General features: G+C 44.1%; 1 protein-coding gene across 1 annotated transcript in view; it reads right to left on the bottom strand.

Moving 5' to 3' along the window:
* The window catches only part of palm2akap2 (PALM2 and AKAP2 fusion), a 119,666-nt gene that overhangs the window by 104,034 nt on the left and 89 nt on the right, over nt 1-15,543 (bottom strand). The gene's annotated exons all lie outside the window — the stretch shown is intronic.

Here is a 15,543-nt window from a genome sequence, read left to right as displayed (position 1 = left end):
TGGGTTGGAGGATCCAGAAAGAAGGATGCCAGAGTAGAAGACAGAGCAGGCTTTGTTGAGTGCTGATTTGCAGAGGTGCATGTGCTCTTTGTAGGCGAGGGCGTGTACTGTGAGACCGGTTTTCTTGTGTAGTTGAAGTTGTTTTTTGAGTATGTGAAGTTCCGGGGTGAACCAGGGGGCCGAGTGAGTGAACGTGACAGTTTTAGTTTTCAGGGGGGCCAGTTTGTTGAGGGAGGTAGACAATGTGTTGTTGTAGATGTTGACAAGGTCTATGGGGGCTGGATTTACAGGAAAGGTGAGGCCGGATAGAGTGGTTGATATGCAGGTGGAGAGAGAAACTGGACAGATGGATTTAATTTAATCTATTGCGGAAAGTGATTTTGCGGTCCTGTTTGGGTTCGGGGGCGGGAATGTCAATAACAAGTGAGATGGCCAGGTGGTCAGAGATGGAGAGGTCGGTGCTGGAGACATTGTGGATGTGGAGGCCAGTGGAGCAAACCAGGTTTAGGATGTGCCCACGGTTGTGATCGGGAAAGTTGATGTGTTGGGTGAAGCTAAAGCAGTTGAGTAGGTCCAGGAAGAACCTACTCAACTTTTTTACATTCCGGGGAGTTAATGTGGGGTTGAAATCGCAGAGGAGTAAAACAGATGGCGAGATTGAAGATATTGCAGTGATGAATTCAGAGAGATCTGGTAGGAATGATGGGTTGGGTTTGGGGGGGCGGTAAATGATTGAAATAATGAGAGGTTTGGGGCCGGGTAGTTTGAAAGCCAGGTGTTCAATTGATGGGGCAGCAGGGATGGAGAGTGGGGTGGGTTGGAGGTCTTGATGGTAAACAGCAGCAATACCCCCTCCTCTGCCCTCAGAGCGTGGGTTGTCCAGGTAAGAATATCCAACAGGGGTAGTTTTGTTGAGTTCAAAGTAGTCAAGGGGTTTTTGCCAAGTTTCATTTAGACAGAGGAGTTCAAGTTGCTTGTCTGTGATAAATTCATTGAGAATGAGGCTTTTATTGTTGAGGGATCTTGTGTTGAAAAGGGCGAGTTTTAGGTACTTTTGTCTTGAAATTGATTGAGCGGAACAAGGGATTGGGCGGAGGTTGAAAGTGTTCACGCTGGAGTCATTCTGATGACGTGTGTTGGTGTGATGACGCGATGAGGAAGTGCGAGAGCCGGTGTGAGAACTGCGATCAGACCACAGCGATGGAATAGTGTTTATGGCAGTAGAACTGTACATCAATTTACGGCGGGAGCCTCGGTGAATGTAACGGGGACGAGGAAGAAGTCGAGAATTCTTTAGTGTGGCGATGAGTTCAGTGGAAGGAGGCATTTGGGGCAAAAGCTGACGGAGCTGCATGGTTGAGTAGCGGAGTGCCATGGCCGAGGCTGTGAAGAAGCAAACGCTGTTGGAGGTGGATGGTGGCCTCAACTGAGCGGCGATGAAAGACTTTCGCCAGATGGGAGCTGGGTTGGGTCGAAAGGAAGGCAGCGGTATGGCCAGAGCGAGGGCCAATGCAACCGTACCTGTAGAGGTGGAAGCCCGCCCGGGTTTACCTTCGACCAGGTTACGGCGATGGATCCTGTAGCAGAAGTCCAAGTGTCCAAGACGGCTGGTCGAAAAAGCTTTTTAAAAATAGGAAAGCAGCACCAAAGAACTTAAAAATAATGTTCAAAATAATGTTCAGAATGATGTTCAGAGCGAGAAGCGGCAGCCGGTGAGCAGCGGCGGCCAAAACGCACCAGCGTCCACCAACTGTCAAGCAACTGTACGACTCCACGCATAAAACACATAAAAAAAAGAAAACAGGTGCACTTACAAAAGGGAAAAGTGATATATAACTAGTAAACTTAGCTAAACTACTATAGACAAAAAAAAAAAAAGTTCAATGCATTCGTGAAAAATATTAAAAATACTGAATAAAAACAAGCCAGACAGAACGGCGTTAGACTCACCAGCGTCCCCGTTACTAGGCCTAGTAACTTTATTATCTAGTTATAATATTATAAGTAGACTATAACTTTTATTCAATTATCGTTATAACAAGATCTGTATCTAACCATTGACCAGCCTGAATGAAATTCATATTGATGGTAGCCTATGGCACTATATCCCTATTCTCGCACACCCATCTTGAATTTAACAGACCATTCTCGTTGCTTTGAGGAAGTCTGGTGGTCTTCGTATAGCCTATAATAAATAAATATCCTACAAACTATCCAATAGGAAAGATGCTCACAGCGTCTATTAGAACCGTAGACGGGTTAATACAGGAGTGAATAGGCTGCTGGAGCACCAGCTCTGAACGTCAAACATCGCCGGGGATGGCATAACATTGTAGTGAATTGAACCCCCTCTCCGTCTAGAGATGACGCCGAAGGGTACCTTTCCCTCAGCGAAGTGAGACTGTGTTGTCAATGCACACCCAGTACACACTCAGGGGGAGGAATGACCTCTCACACATGATAACTTAATGAATTATTTCAAATAACCCTGCCTCGTTAAATGTGTCCGTGCACATCTCTCAGAGTGACGTTACCTATAGCCACCAGACAGTGATGAAAAAAAAGAAAAGAGTCACATTGATTACAAAATAAACTTATTAATTACAAGTCTAAACTGTGGAAAATAGAACGAGGGGGGCAATATAGAGCGTACACTGCGCCACCCTTCTGAAGTTGAAAAAAATCTCCCGATTGCAATGCATTGGTTTAATATTGAATTAATTAAATATTAAAATGTATATTATATATAGATATTTTAAATATAAAATGATTTAGTTATAATATTATAAGTAGACATGTAGCTTTTATTTAATTATCATTTAATTGCACTGAGCAACCTGCCCCACCTTCTGAAGTCGAAATGATCACCCGATTGAAATGCATTGGTTTAATATTGAATTGATTTAATATTAAAATATATATTATACATATATAAATATACAATTATTTAATTATAATATTTAGACCATGTAGCTTTTATTCAATTATCGTTATAACAAGATCTGTAGCCTATCTGACCGTTGGAAATCCACTTCCACCATCTGTAAGTGTGGTTCAGGTATACCAGATAACATTAAAATATTCATAATATAAAAACAATGTAAAAAATAAGGTTATGGGCCAAATTCGGTTAAAATTCAGCCTTTGCTGGCCCACAACTAGATCATCTCATTTCCTCGTTACACGCTTTAATTTAAATATATTTAAATTATTATGACCATGGAGCCTTTATTTTCTTGCCGTTATCGTTACATCCTTTCTCGTTATATCGATATAAATTCTCGAAACACAGTGGAAAAGAGAGAGAGGGAGCCATAGAGAGGGACACTGATGCACTGCGGAGCCAAGTAACTGATGGGCTTAAGAGGAGAGGCCTCCTATATAATGAATAAATAGATATGTATATATATACCTGTGTCATGATCCGCCCCTGGTTTTCTCATTCACCTGCCTGCCACCCTGATCACGCCCAATTAACCCAACCACCTTCACCTGTGTTTCCCCTTTATCAGTCCTTTCCTCCCAAACATTCCCTGCCAGATTGTCTCTTGTGTTTCACAGTGCTTTCCCGCGATTCGAATCCTGACCTACCACCTATCCTGCCTGCTCCTGATCCCCGCCTGTCTGACTATTCTGCCGGTTCCTGATCCCCGCCTGTCTGACTATCCTGCCTGCTCCTGATCCCCGCCTGTCTGACTATCCTGCCTGCTCCTGATCCCCGCCTGTCTGACTATCCTGCCTGCTCCTGATCCCCGCCTGTCTGACTATTCTGCCTGCCGATCCTGAATCCGAATAAACGATTGACACTGTTCCACGCTCTTCGCCAGTCTGTGCACTTGGGTTCAGCCAAACGCTCACGTTACAACCTGTGTATATTCTGAGAAACGCTCCGATCCAAAATGCATGGGTTTACATTTCGTTCTGTGCAGTACGACTAATGTCGGACAATCGTGCTCTGGGACACGATTCAATAGATTACTTTCCGTCAGCGTGAAAACGAAAGATTTTCGAGGAGGTCTGCTGTAAAAAACGGGGAAATCAGAGTATCCCTAATACACCACATTTACTCTTTGCTGCAGTTATTGTTTTGACACATAGTTAAGTAGAGGGTGCACTGTGCTATCTGCGCACATCCCTTCTGTGGCCGAAGAAAATATCCCAATTGAAAGGCAATGGTTTAAATTTCGTTCTGTGTAGCACGAAATAAGTCTGACAATCGTGCTCTGGGGCACGATTCAATAGATTACTTTTCGTGAGCATGAGAACGAAATGTTTTTGAGGTGGTCTGCTGCAGGAGTGGATCTACGGGTTGGCCTATATAAAAATATATATATATATATACAGTGGGGCAAAAAAGTATTTAGTCAGCCACCAATTGTGCAAGTTCTCCCACTTAAAAAGATAAAAGGCCTGTAATTTTCATCATAGGTATACCTCAGCTATGAGACAAAATGAAAAAAAAAAAAAATCTAGAAAATCACATTGTCTGATTTTTAAAGAATTTATTTGCAAATTATGGTGGAAAATAAGTATTTGGTCAATAACAAAAGGTCATCTCAATACTTGTTATGTAATGTTACATGCCCTTTGTTGGCAATGACAGAGGTCAAACGTTTTCTGTAAGTCTTTACAAGGTTTTCACACACTGCTGCTGGTATTTTGGCCCATTCCTCCATGCAGATCTCCTCTAGAGCAGTGATGTTTTTGGGCCTTCGCTGGGCAACACAGACTTTCAACTCCCTCCAAAGGTTTTCTATGGGGTTGAGATCTGGAGACTGGCTAGGCCACTCCAGGACCATGAAATGCTTCTTACGAAGCCACTCCTTCGTTGCCCGGGTGGTGTGTTTGGGGTCATTGTCATGCTGAAAGACCCAGCCACGTTTCATCTTCAGTGCCCTTGCTGATGGAAGGAGGTTTTCACTCAAAGCAGAAAAACAGCCCCAAAGCCTGATGTTTCCACCCCCATGCTTCACTGTAGGTATGGTGTTCTTTGGATGCAACTCAGCATTCTTTCTCCTCCAAACACGACGAGTTGAGTTTTTACCAAAAAGTTCTATTTTGGTTTCATCTGACCATATGACATTCTCCCAATCCTGTTCTGGATCATCCAAATGCTCTCTAGCAAACTTCAAACGGGCCCGGACATGCACTGGCTTTAGCAGGGGGACACGTCTGGCACTGCAGGATTTGAGTCCCTGGCGGCGTAGTGTGTTAGTGATGGTAGCCTTTGTAACTTTGGTCCCAGCTCTCTGGAGGTCATTCACTAGGTCCCCCTGTGTGGTTCTGGGATTTTTGTTCACCGTTCTTGTGATCATTTTGACCCCACAGGGTGAGATCTTGCGTGGAGCCCCAGATCGAGGGAGATTATCAGTGGTCTTGTATGTATTCCATTTCCTAATAATTGCTCCCACAGTTGATTTCTTCACACCAAGCTGCTTACCTATTGCAGATTCAGACTTCCCAGCCTGGTGCAGGTCTACAATTGTCTTTCTGGTGTCCTTTGACAGCTCTTTGGTCTTGGCCATAGTGGAGTTTGGAGTGTGACTGTTTGAGGTTGTGGACAGGTGTCTTTTATACTGATAAGGAGTTCAAACAGGTGCCATTAATACAGGTAACGAGTGGAGGACAGAGGAGCCTCTTAAAGAAGAAGTTACAGGTCTGTGACAGCCAGAAATCTTGCTGGTTTGTAGGTAATCAAATACTTATTTTCCACCATAATTTGCAAATAAATTCTTAAAAAATCAGACAATGTGATTTTCTGGATTTTTTTTTTCATTTTGTCTCTCATAGCTGAGGTTTACCTATGATGAAAATTACAGGCCTCTCTCGTCTTTTTAAGTGGGAGAACTTGCGCAATTGGTGGCTGACTAAATACTTTTTTGCCCCACTGTATATATATATATATATCTATATATATATATTTTTTAATATATATATATATATATTTTTTTTTTAATGTTTAATTGTCTTATCTCATACAATATAGGTTTTTTTCTTGAATACATTTATAATTTAAAATATTTACAGTAGCTACCAAAAAATAATAATATTCAGAAACCCCTCTCATACTCATTAGTTCTGTCCAGTGACGTCTTTACGCAACATCATGGTCGACGCAGACAGCGGTTTCGTGCACCATCAGATAGCAGCCTCAATTAGCAATGGCTAAACAGCTCTCTTTGAGTCACTTATAATGACATAATCAACTTTTTCAACTCGAAACCTTCAACTCAAATTCATTCGATTCGTTTGATCCATTTATATTCATGTAGGCCTATGGGTTGTAGTCACTATATAACGTGAGCTATGCAGTGTTGGATTTGAGGCATATTAAAATGTACTGCCGATCTGGACGTTCTCTCCACTTTATGATTTATATATATATATATATATATATATATATATATATATATATATATATATATATATATATATATATAAATCAGAGTATCCCTAGTACACTACATTTACCCTTTGATGCATTTATTTTTTTGACACAAACATAACTAGAGGGTGCATTGTACTATCTGCGCACACCCCTTCTGAAGCCTCTCTCTCTCTCTCTCCCTCCCTCTCTCTCTTTCTCTCTCTCTCTCATTTCGTTCTGTTGAGCATGATAATTGTCTGAGAAACACGCAATATGTGGAGCACGTTTGTTTCAGTTTTTGAGGAGGTCTGCTTAAAAAATCGGAAATATTGACATATATAACTAGAGGGTGCACTGTACTGTCTGCGCACACTCCTTCTGAAGCCTCTCTCTCTCTCTCTCTCTCTCTCTCTCTCTCTCTCTTTCTCTCTCTCTCATTTTGTTTTGTGGAGCACGTCAATTGTCTGAGAAACGCGTGTTCTGTGGAGCACGTTCGTTTCAGATTTTTGAGGAGGTCTGCTTAAAAAAGCGGAAATATTGACATATATATAAGTAGAGGGTGCACTGTACTGTCTGCGCACACACACTCTCTCTCGCCTGAAAAATGCTCCCATTCAAAATGCATTGGTTTACATTTCGTTCTGTGTAGCACGAAAACATCGGAGAAACGCTCCCATTCAGAATGCATTGGTTTACATTTCGTTCTGTGTAGCACAAAAAAGTCGGACAATCGTGCTCTGGGACACATGATTCAATAGATTAACGTTTGTGCGCATGAGCACGACATCGCGTGATACCGGGTTGCACACACGCACACACACACACACACACACACACAGACACACACACACACACACGCACACACACACACACATGCACTCACATACATACACACACACACACACACACTCACATGCATACACACACACATAGCCTGTAATGACCTCAATAATTACACGTTGATAATGTAGCGACAGAAAGTACTGGCTTGTGAGGTTTTGACATCACAACCACTCACTTATTTGTGCAATTAGTCGCCATGGAAACCTACACCACTTGCAGCCGACATGCTGCAAGCTTCATCAAAAGTTGAAAGGTTCTAGGTTCAGTCTCCAATGCCCAAAGTCTACCTGTCTAGCTACATACACACACACAATGACATCTGAATTCACTGTTAGTTAGTTTTGATAAAAGCGTCTGATACTTACAGAATCAATACAAGCAATTGAACTTAAGCCTACTCAATGTTGGAGTCCCCTTACAAAAGTGTTTTTGCTCTACAGCGAACTACAACGTGGCTCTCACATCCACAAGATGGCTGCCATATTTCAATTGGTTATAATTTGAGGGTAAACGCTCATATGTAAGCATGAACCTTTTCACCATTATAAATATGATATCAAGTATTTTCAACACAGTATTATGATTGAATTTAAAAAATATATGAAGCGGTTTGTGTAAGGTCTCCATTGAAAGACAGATTCAGTGACCTCCATGGTAATGTGTCTTTGAGAGACACCAGAATCCATAAGATGGTCACATCCGTGGCCATAGTCCAGCTGCATCGTGGCACTGGGAACTCCTACTGGTAGCAACTACTGTAGTCATACTTCTCAGTTCCCTTATCAAGTCCTGCAGCATTTTTTACCCTCTCTCTACGTGCTGCAGTATATAATATGTTAACCCTCTCTCCACCTCCTGCAGTATATAACATGTTAACCCTCTCTCCACTTGCTGCAGTATATGACATGTTTAACCCTCTCTCCCCCTCCTGCAGTATATAACATGTTAACCCTCTCTCCACACACTGCAGTATATCACATGTTTAACCTCTCTCCACCTCCTGCCGTTTATAACATGTCAACCCCTTTCTCCCCCTCCTGCAGTATATAACATTTTAACCCTCTCTCCACACACTGCAGTATATAACATGTTAACCCTCTCTCCACACACTGCAGTATATAACATGTTAGCCCTCTCTCCACACACAGCAGTATATAACATGGTAACTCTCTCTCCACACACTGCAGTATATAACATGTTAGCCCTCTCTCCACATGCTGCACTATTTAACATGTTAACCCTCTTTACCCCTCCTGCAGTACAGAACATGTTAACCCTCTCTCCACATGCTTCAGTCTATAACATGTTAACCCTCTTTACCCCACCTGCAGTACATAACATGTTAACCCTCTCTCCACATGCTGCAGTATATAACATGTTAACCCTCTCTCCACACACTGCAGTATATAACATTTTAATCCTCTCTCCACACACTGCAGTATTAACATGTTAACCCCCTCTCCACATGCTGCAGTATATAACATGTTAACCCTCTCTCCACACACTGAGGTATGTAATATGCTAACCCTCTCTCCATGTGCTGAATTAAATAACATGTTAAACCTCTCTCCACACACTGCAGAATATAACATGTTAACCCTCTCTCCACACACTGCAGTATATAACATGTTAAACCTCTCTTCACTTGCTGAATTATATAACATGTTCAACCTCTTTCCCCCTCCTGCGGTATATAACATGTTAACCCTTTCTCTACATCCTTCGGTATATAACATGTTAACCCTCTCTCTGCATGTTGCAGTATATAACATGTTAAACCTCTCCGCACACACTGCAGTGTATAACATGTTAACCCTCTCTCCACATGCTGCAGTGTATAACATGTGAACCCTCTCTCCACATGCTGCAGTATATAACATGTTAGCCCTCTCTATCCCTCCTGCAGTATATAACATGTTAACCCTCTCTCCCCCTCCTGCAGTATATAACATGTTAACCCTCTCTTGAAACACTGCAGGATATAACATGTTAACCCTCTCTCCACATGTTGCAGTATATAACATGTTAAAACTTTCTACCCCTCCTGCAGTATATAACATGTTAACCCTCTCTCCAAACACTACAGCATATAACATGTTAACTCTCTTTCTCCCTCCTGTGGTGTATAACATGTTAACCCTCTCTCCATATGCTTCAGTATATAATATGTTTACCCTCTCTCCACAAGCTGCAGTATATAACATGTTAACCCTCTCTCCAAACACTACAGTATATACCATGATAACTCTCCCCCTCCTGCGGTATATAACATGTTAACCCTTTCTCTACGTCCTGCGGTATATAACATGTTAACCCTCTCTCTGCAGGTTGTAGTATATAACACATTAACCATCTCTCTGCACACACTGCAGTACTTAACATGTTTTCCCTCTCTCACCACACTGCAGTATATATCATGTTAACCCTCTTCTCCACGTCTTGCAGTATATATCATGTTAATCCTCTCCTACCTTCTGAAGTACATAACATGTTAACCTTCTCTCCCCTCCTGCATTCTTAAACATGTTAGCCCTCTCTCCCCCTCCTGCAGTACATAACATTTTAACCCTCTCTCCCCCTCATGCAGTATGTAACATGTTAACCAGATCCAAGTTAGGATGTTATGCTTCCAGCTAAATGGCACTGGGTTTGATTTCCAAAGCCCAACCTGTAGATATTCTTGTATGTCCTGATTCCTACCTGGTCTTATTGACATGTATTTTAAATCTCTGTAATTCACTTTTTATAACAGTATCTGCTATATAACTAAATGGTAACAGTAACAGGAGGATGTAGATGCCCAGATGGCAGCTGTCTGCTGTCTAATCCCTTTCCCAGTGCTCCAGTAGCTCAGCCCTCCCAGACCAGGGTCAACTGGTTTAACACATGGAGCATGGGGGGAGTCACTCAGGGTAAGTGGTGCTGATCACCCTGGCCCAGTAGGACCTGAGGAATAGAACAGGTTCCTGTGAGAGCCTTTTGCTTACTGTATTTAACATTTAGATGTTTTCATTCCAAGTCATCCAGTGCTAGCAATTAGAATAATGTTACCAAAACAGTAGCCTAGCTGTAGCTAGCCAGTATAGTACCATTGCCATAACAAAAGCCTAGCTATTGCTAGATGGCAGCCCTGTAGCCCAAAGCATGAATAAAACTGTTACTATCTCGAAACAGCACTTGCTAGCATAGCGATGTTTCTAGTATATCGTATCAGGAGTAACCTAGCTAGCCCAGCCAGTTGCGATAACAGCTGTTCTTTCGCAAGATTAGCTGGTAGTGATAGCAGCAATAGCCTTGCTAGCATAGCAAGTTCTGTCTCAACTGTTCTGTCTTCACTACCTTCTATTGAACAATTCTCTCAACTATCCACAGAGGAATCCTCTGACACCCTGCTATCCTCCCTCTCCTCCTCTTTTGGACTCCCTCTGTCCCTTCCACTCCAGACCGGCACGATCTTCACCCCCCGCTCCTTGGCTGTCTGAATCTCTGCGGACCCATAGAGCAGAGTTGCGGGCAGCTGAGGGGAAATGGAAGAAATCAGACTGTCCTAATGATCTATCTCACTATCTCCTTCTTCTCTCAGGTTTCACCTCCACTGTGTCAACAGCCAAATCTGCCTTCTACCGGACCAAAATTAACTCCTCCGCCTCAAACCCCAGGAAACTGTTTTACTTGTTCTCTTCCCTCCTCAACCCTCCCTCCCCTCCTCCTCCTTCCTGCCTCACTGCTGATGATTTTGTTACCTACTATACCCAGAAAGTAAAGGACATTAGCTCCTCTTTTATCACTGCCACCATCCTCCCTCCCCGACCCCCACCTCTGTCTTTACCCAATTCATCCCTCTCACCTCAGACGAGGTCAACAGAATTATAACATCTAACCATGCCACCACCTGCCCCCTTGACACTATCCCTTCCTCCCTCCTCCAGGCTGTGTCAAACGACATCCTGCCATTTCTAAACGCACTTATTAACTCCTCCCTCACCTCTGGCATTGTTCCAACGTCTTTCAAGACTGCCAGAATAAAGCCTCTCCTCAAAAAACCAACGCTTGATACCACTGACATCCAGAATTATAGACCGGTATCTCTTCTTTCATTCCTCTCTAAAACATTGGAACGTGCCGTCACTAACAAACTGTCCTCCTATCTCTCATCTAGCAACCTGCTTGACCCTCACCAGTCAGGCTTCAAAAAAGCACACTCCACTGAGACGGCTCTCCTCGCGGTGACTGAGTCCCTCCGGGCGGCCAGAGCCTCGTCCCTCTCATCGGTTCTCATTCTCCTTGACTTGTCTGCAGCATTTGACACTGTGAACCACCAGATCCTCCTCGCCACTCTCGCCGAGCTTGGCATAGCTGAATCTGCCCTTTCCTGGTTCACGTCCTACCTGATGAATTGCACTTATCAGGTAACATGGAATGGCTCCTTGTCCAAACCTTGCACGCTTGATACAGGTGTCCCTCAAGGCTCTGTACTGGGGCCTCTTCTGTTCTCCCTCTACACCAGATCTCTGGGCTCTGTAATTACATCCCACGGCTTTTCCTATCACTGCTATGCTGACGACACTCAGCTATTTCTCTCCTTTCCCTAATCTGACAAAGCCCTGATTGCAACACGCATATCTGAATGTCTGGCAGAAGTCAGCACCTGGACAACTGCCCATCACCTGAGGCTTAACCTCAACAAAACTGAGCTCCTCCTAATACCAGGGAAAGATTGCCCACACATGGACTTACTGGTCACTGTTGAGAACATCACTGTATCTCCTTCTCCAACTGCCAAAAACCTTGGTGTAGTGTTGGACAATCAGTTATGCTGCACCGCAAACATCACTGCGGTGGCCTGATCCTGCAGATTTGCACTTTACAATATCCGCAGGATCCGGCCCTTCCTCACAGGGGAAGCAGCTCAGCTGCTAGTCCAATCACTGGTCATCTCCCGCCTTGACTACTGCAACTCACTCCTGGCTGGACTCCCTGCCTCTGCGATTAAACCCTTGCAGCGCATCCAGAATGCGGCAGCGCCTCGTGTTCAACCTACCAAAGTTCTCACATGTAACCCCCCTCTTCCGAGACCTCCACTGGCTCCCTGTAATAGCTTGCATCAGATTCAAGATGATGGTACTGGCATACAAGGCAGTCGATGGAACTGCCCCTGCCTACCTCCAAGCATTAGTAAAGCCACACACCCCAGCTCGATCCCTCAGCTTAACTACCTTAGCTGGACGTCTGGTACCGCCATCGCTAAGAGCAAGCAAAGGTCGATCAGCAAAGTCACAACTTTTCTCTGTTTTGGGACCTCAGTGGTGGAACGAGCTCCCTACCGATGTCAGGACCGCAGAGTCGCTCACCAGCTTCCGCAAAAGACTCAAAACTCACCTGTTCAGAGTTCATCTTGGCTCTGCATAGAAACCAATGCACAGACACCATTGAATGTTGTACGTCCTGGCACTTGTACATTGCACTTATTCAAGGTACTTAATTGTGTAGCATCTACAGTAGCTGCTATCGCTGCTTTACACGGGGAATGGGTTAGCCTAGCAATTGTAATACTTGCACTTGGTTCTATGAACGTCTTTACTGTACCGACAGCGATATATTGTTTCACTTCTTATGACAAATGTACTTATTGTAACAAATGCACTTATTGTAAGTCGCTTTGGATAAAAGCGTCTGCTAAATGCCCTAAATGTAAATGTAAATGCAAGTAGGCATATAAGCAGTTGCGTAACTAGCCTAGTCAGTAGTGATATCAGCAATAGCCTAGCTTGCATAGCCAGCAGGGATAGAAGCAGTTGTCTAACTAGCCTAGTCAGTAGCGATAGCAGCAGTAGCCTATTCAGTAGTGATAGCAGCAGTAGCCTAGCTTACCTTGCCATTAGCAATAGCAGGCAGTAGCGCAATCAACAGTAGCCTGCTGAGTGGTGGATAAGGTGACAGATGAAGCTCTGCAGGTCGACACAAAGAGCTGATAAATATTGATGAAGTCAGACACTTACAGCGATACCGGCCAGTCCTCATAAGAATGAAATATTGATTACACTCACAGACTGAATCAGTACACACACTCACATACACACACACACAGATACACCTACACACATACATACACACACTCACACACACAAACACACACATACACACGCAAACATACGCACACACACACAAAAACACACACACACACAGACACACACAAATGCACACACACACACACACACACGCTCACACACAACGTGTTTGTCTGTGTGTGTGTGTGTGTGTGTGTGTGTGGGGGGGTAGTTATCTGACCGGAAAGCGACAAAATCACAGCTAGACACACAGAACAGACAGACAAAGCACACACCTCAAACACAGACACACACACACACACACACACACACACACACACACACACAGAAACCCTCCAACAAGCCAGGTAAACATGGGAAATGTATATACGAGGGAGATGAGCAGCCAGTCTAAAGAGTTTGTAGTCCCTGAGTTCAGTGAGCAGTAGGTCCAGTAATGTATTTATTTATCTACTGCTTGGCTCACAGCTAGGTTGTGAGTTCTGCTGCCTCATAATGTCCCAGTGTTGAGCCTGTAATAGAAACCACTCGGTATTTAACTGCTGAGGCCAAGCCATTACTGCCTGCCTTATGATTGTGTGTGTGTGTGTGTGTGTGTGTGTGTGTGTGTGTTTATGATTGTATGGACTGCTCTCCCTTGTTGAATATCAACCAACACACACACATGCTGAAACACACACACACACTAGATGGCACATCATTGAACACATTAGCACAAACAACCCCCCCCCCCCACACACACACACACACACACACGCAGCTGAGATGATGCAGACTGTACTGCCGGAGCCAGCAGGCTCAGATGGTTTACCTCTGTTTGACACACAGCTTTAATATGTTGCTAAACTGTTGACACCTCCACTACTATGAACCAAAGGCCTGCATTGATCAACACAGATAACATCACACTCTGGAACGTCCTATGGGGGCCTCTGGGTGCCAAACAGAAGTAAACCCATATTACCGCATCTGAATGCACAGCAACCCCTTTTGTCTGAATAACCAGACCAATGCACCAAACTAATCGTTATTTCCATGAATACCCGGACGTTCCTTTCAAGGGGTTCATCAAAACCCATACAATTCATTTGTCTGCAAGTTTGAGTGCGAGAGTGTGCGGGCGAGTTTGAGAGAGAGAGAGCAAGAGAGTGAATGAGAGAGAGAGAGAGAGCAAGAGAGTGAATGAGAGAGAGAGAGCAAGAGAGTGAATGAGAGAGAGAGAGAGCAAGAGAGTGAATGAGAGAGAGAGAGAGCAAGAGAGTGAATGAGAGAGAGAGAGCAAGAGAGTGAATGAGAGAGAGAGAGCAAGAGAGTGAATGAGAGACTTCAGTCAGATCATGTGAGCATGGATGCCATGGTTCAACGTGGCTGAAATAGTTGCTACATCTGCTGTTACCCCACTTATGTGTGTGTGTGTGTGTGTGTTTGCTTGTGTGTGTGTGTGTGTGTGTGTGTGTGTGTGTGTGTGTGTGTGTGTGTGTGTGTGTGTGTGTGTGTGTGTGTGTGTGTGTGTGTGTGTGTGTGTGTGTGTGTGTGTGTGTGTGTGTGTGTGTGGTATGCTGTGTGGTTCCTTGCTGGCGCCAAATGTTGTCCAAGGCTAGGGCTCTCTGGTCTCTATATCTGAACCAGTATCAGCAAGACCAACAACCAAGACCCCCAGACCCCAGACCTTGAGACCCCAGACCTCCAGACCCAGACCTCCAGACCCCAGATCTCCAGACACCAGACGCCCAGACCTCAGACCCAAGAGCCCCAGACCCACGACCCCCACACCCCCAGACCCCCGATCCCCAGACCAGACCTGCTGCGTGGCTCTGGGAAAACCACCAACACTTCATGACTCAAGACCTTCTTACACATCTGGAAAGAAACCATCTGACTTCCCACCAACTTTCAATTCAATTCAATTCAATTCAATTCAATTTTATTTGTATAGCCCTTAATCACCATTACAGACTCAAAGGGCTTAACAGGCCAAATATTTATGACACTCAGCTTTCCACCCAGTTACCCCTCTCCATTCACCCAACCTCCACACACACAACTGGGAACACAACACAGAGAGAGAGAGAGAGAGAGAGAGAGAGAGAGAGAGAGAGAGAGAGAGAGAGAGAGATTACAACAACAAGACATTTCTGTTGACAAGAATAGAATAAGAGACATACAGACTTGATAGACAGACAGAAAGACAGACCGATAGATAAACAGCCGGGTAAACAAGTGAGTGAACAAACAGACTGAACTAAACTTACAATTGGATAACCA

The sequence above is a fragment of the Pollachius pollachius genome (genome assembly GCF_949987615.1).
Source record: "Pollachius pollachius genome assembly, chromosome: 18".
Classification (NCBI taxonomy): Eukaryota; Metazoa; Chordata; class Actinopteri; order Gadiformes; family Gadidae; genus Pollachius; species Pollachius pollachius.
This window is presented reverse-complemented; position numbering and strand designations above follow the sequence as displayed.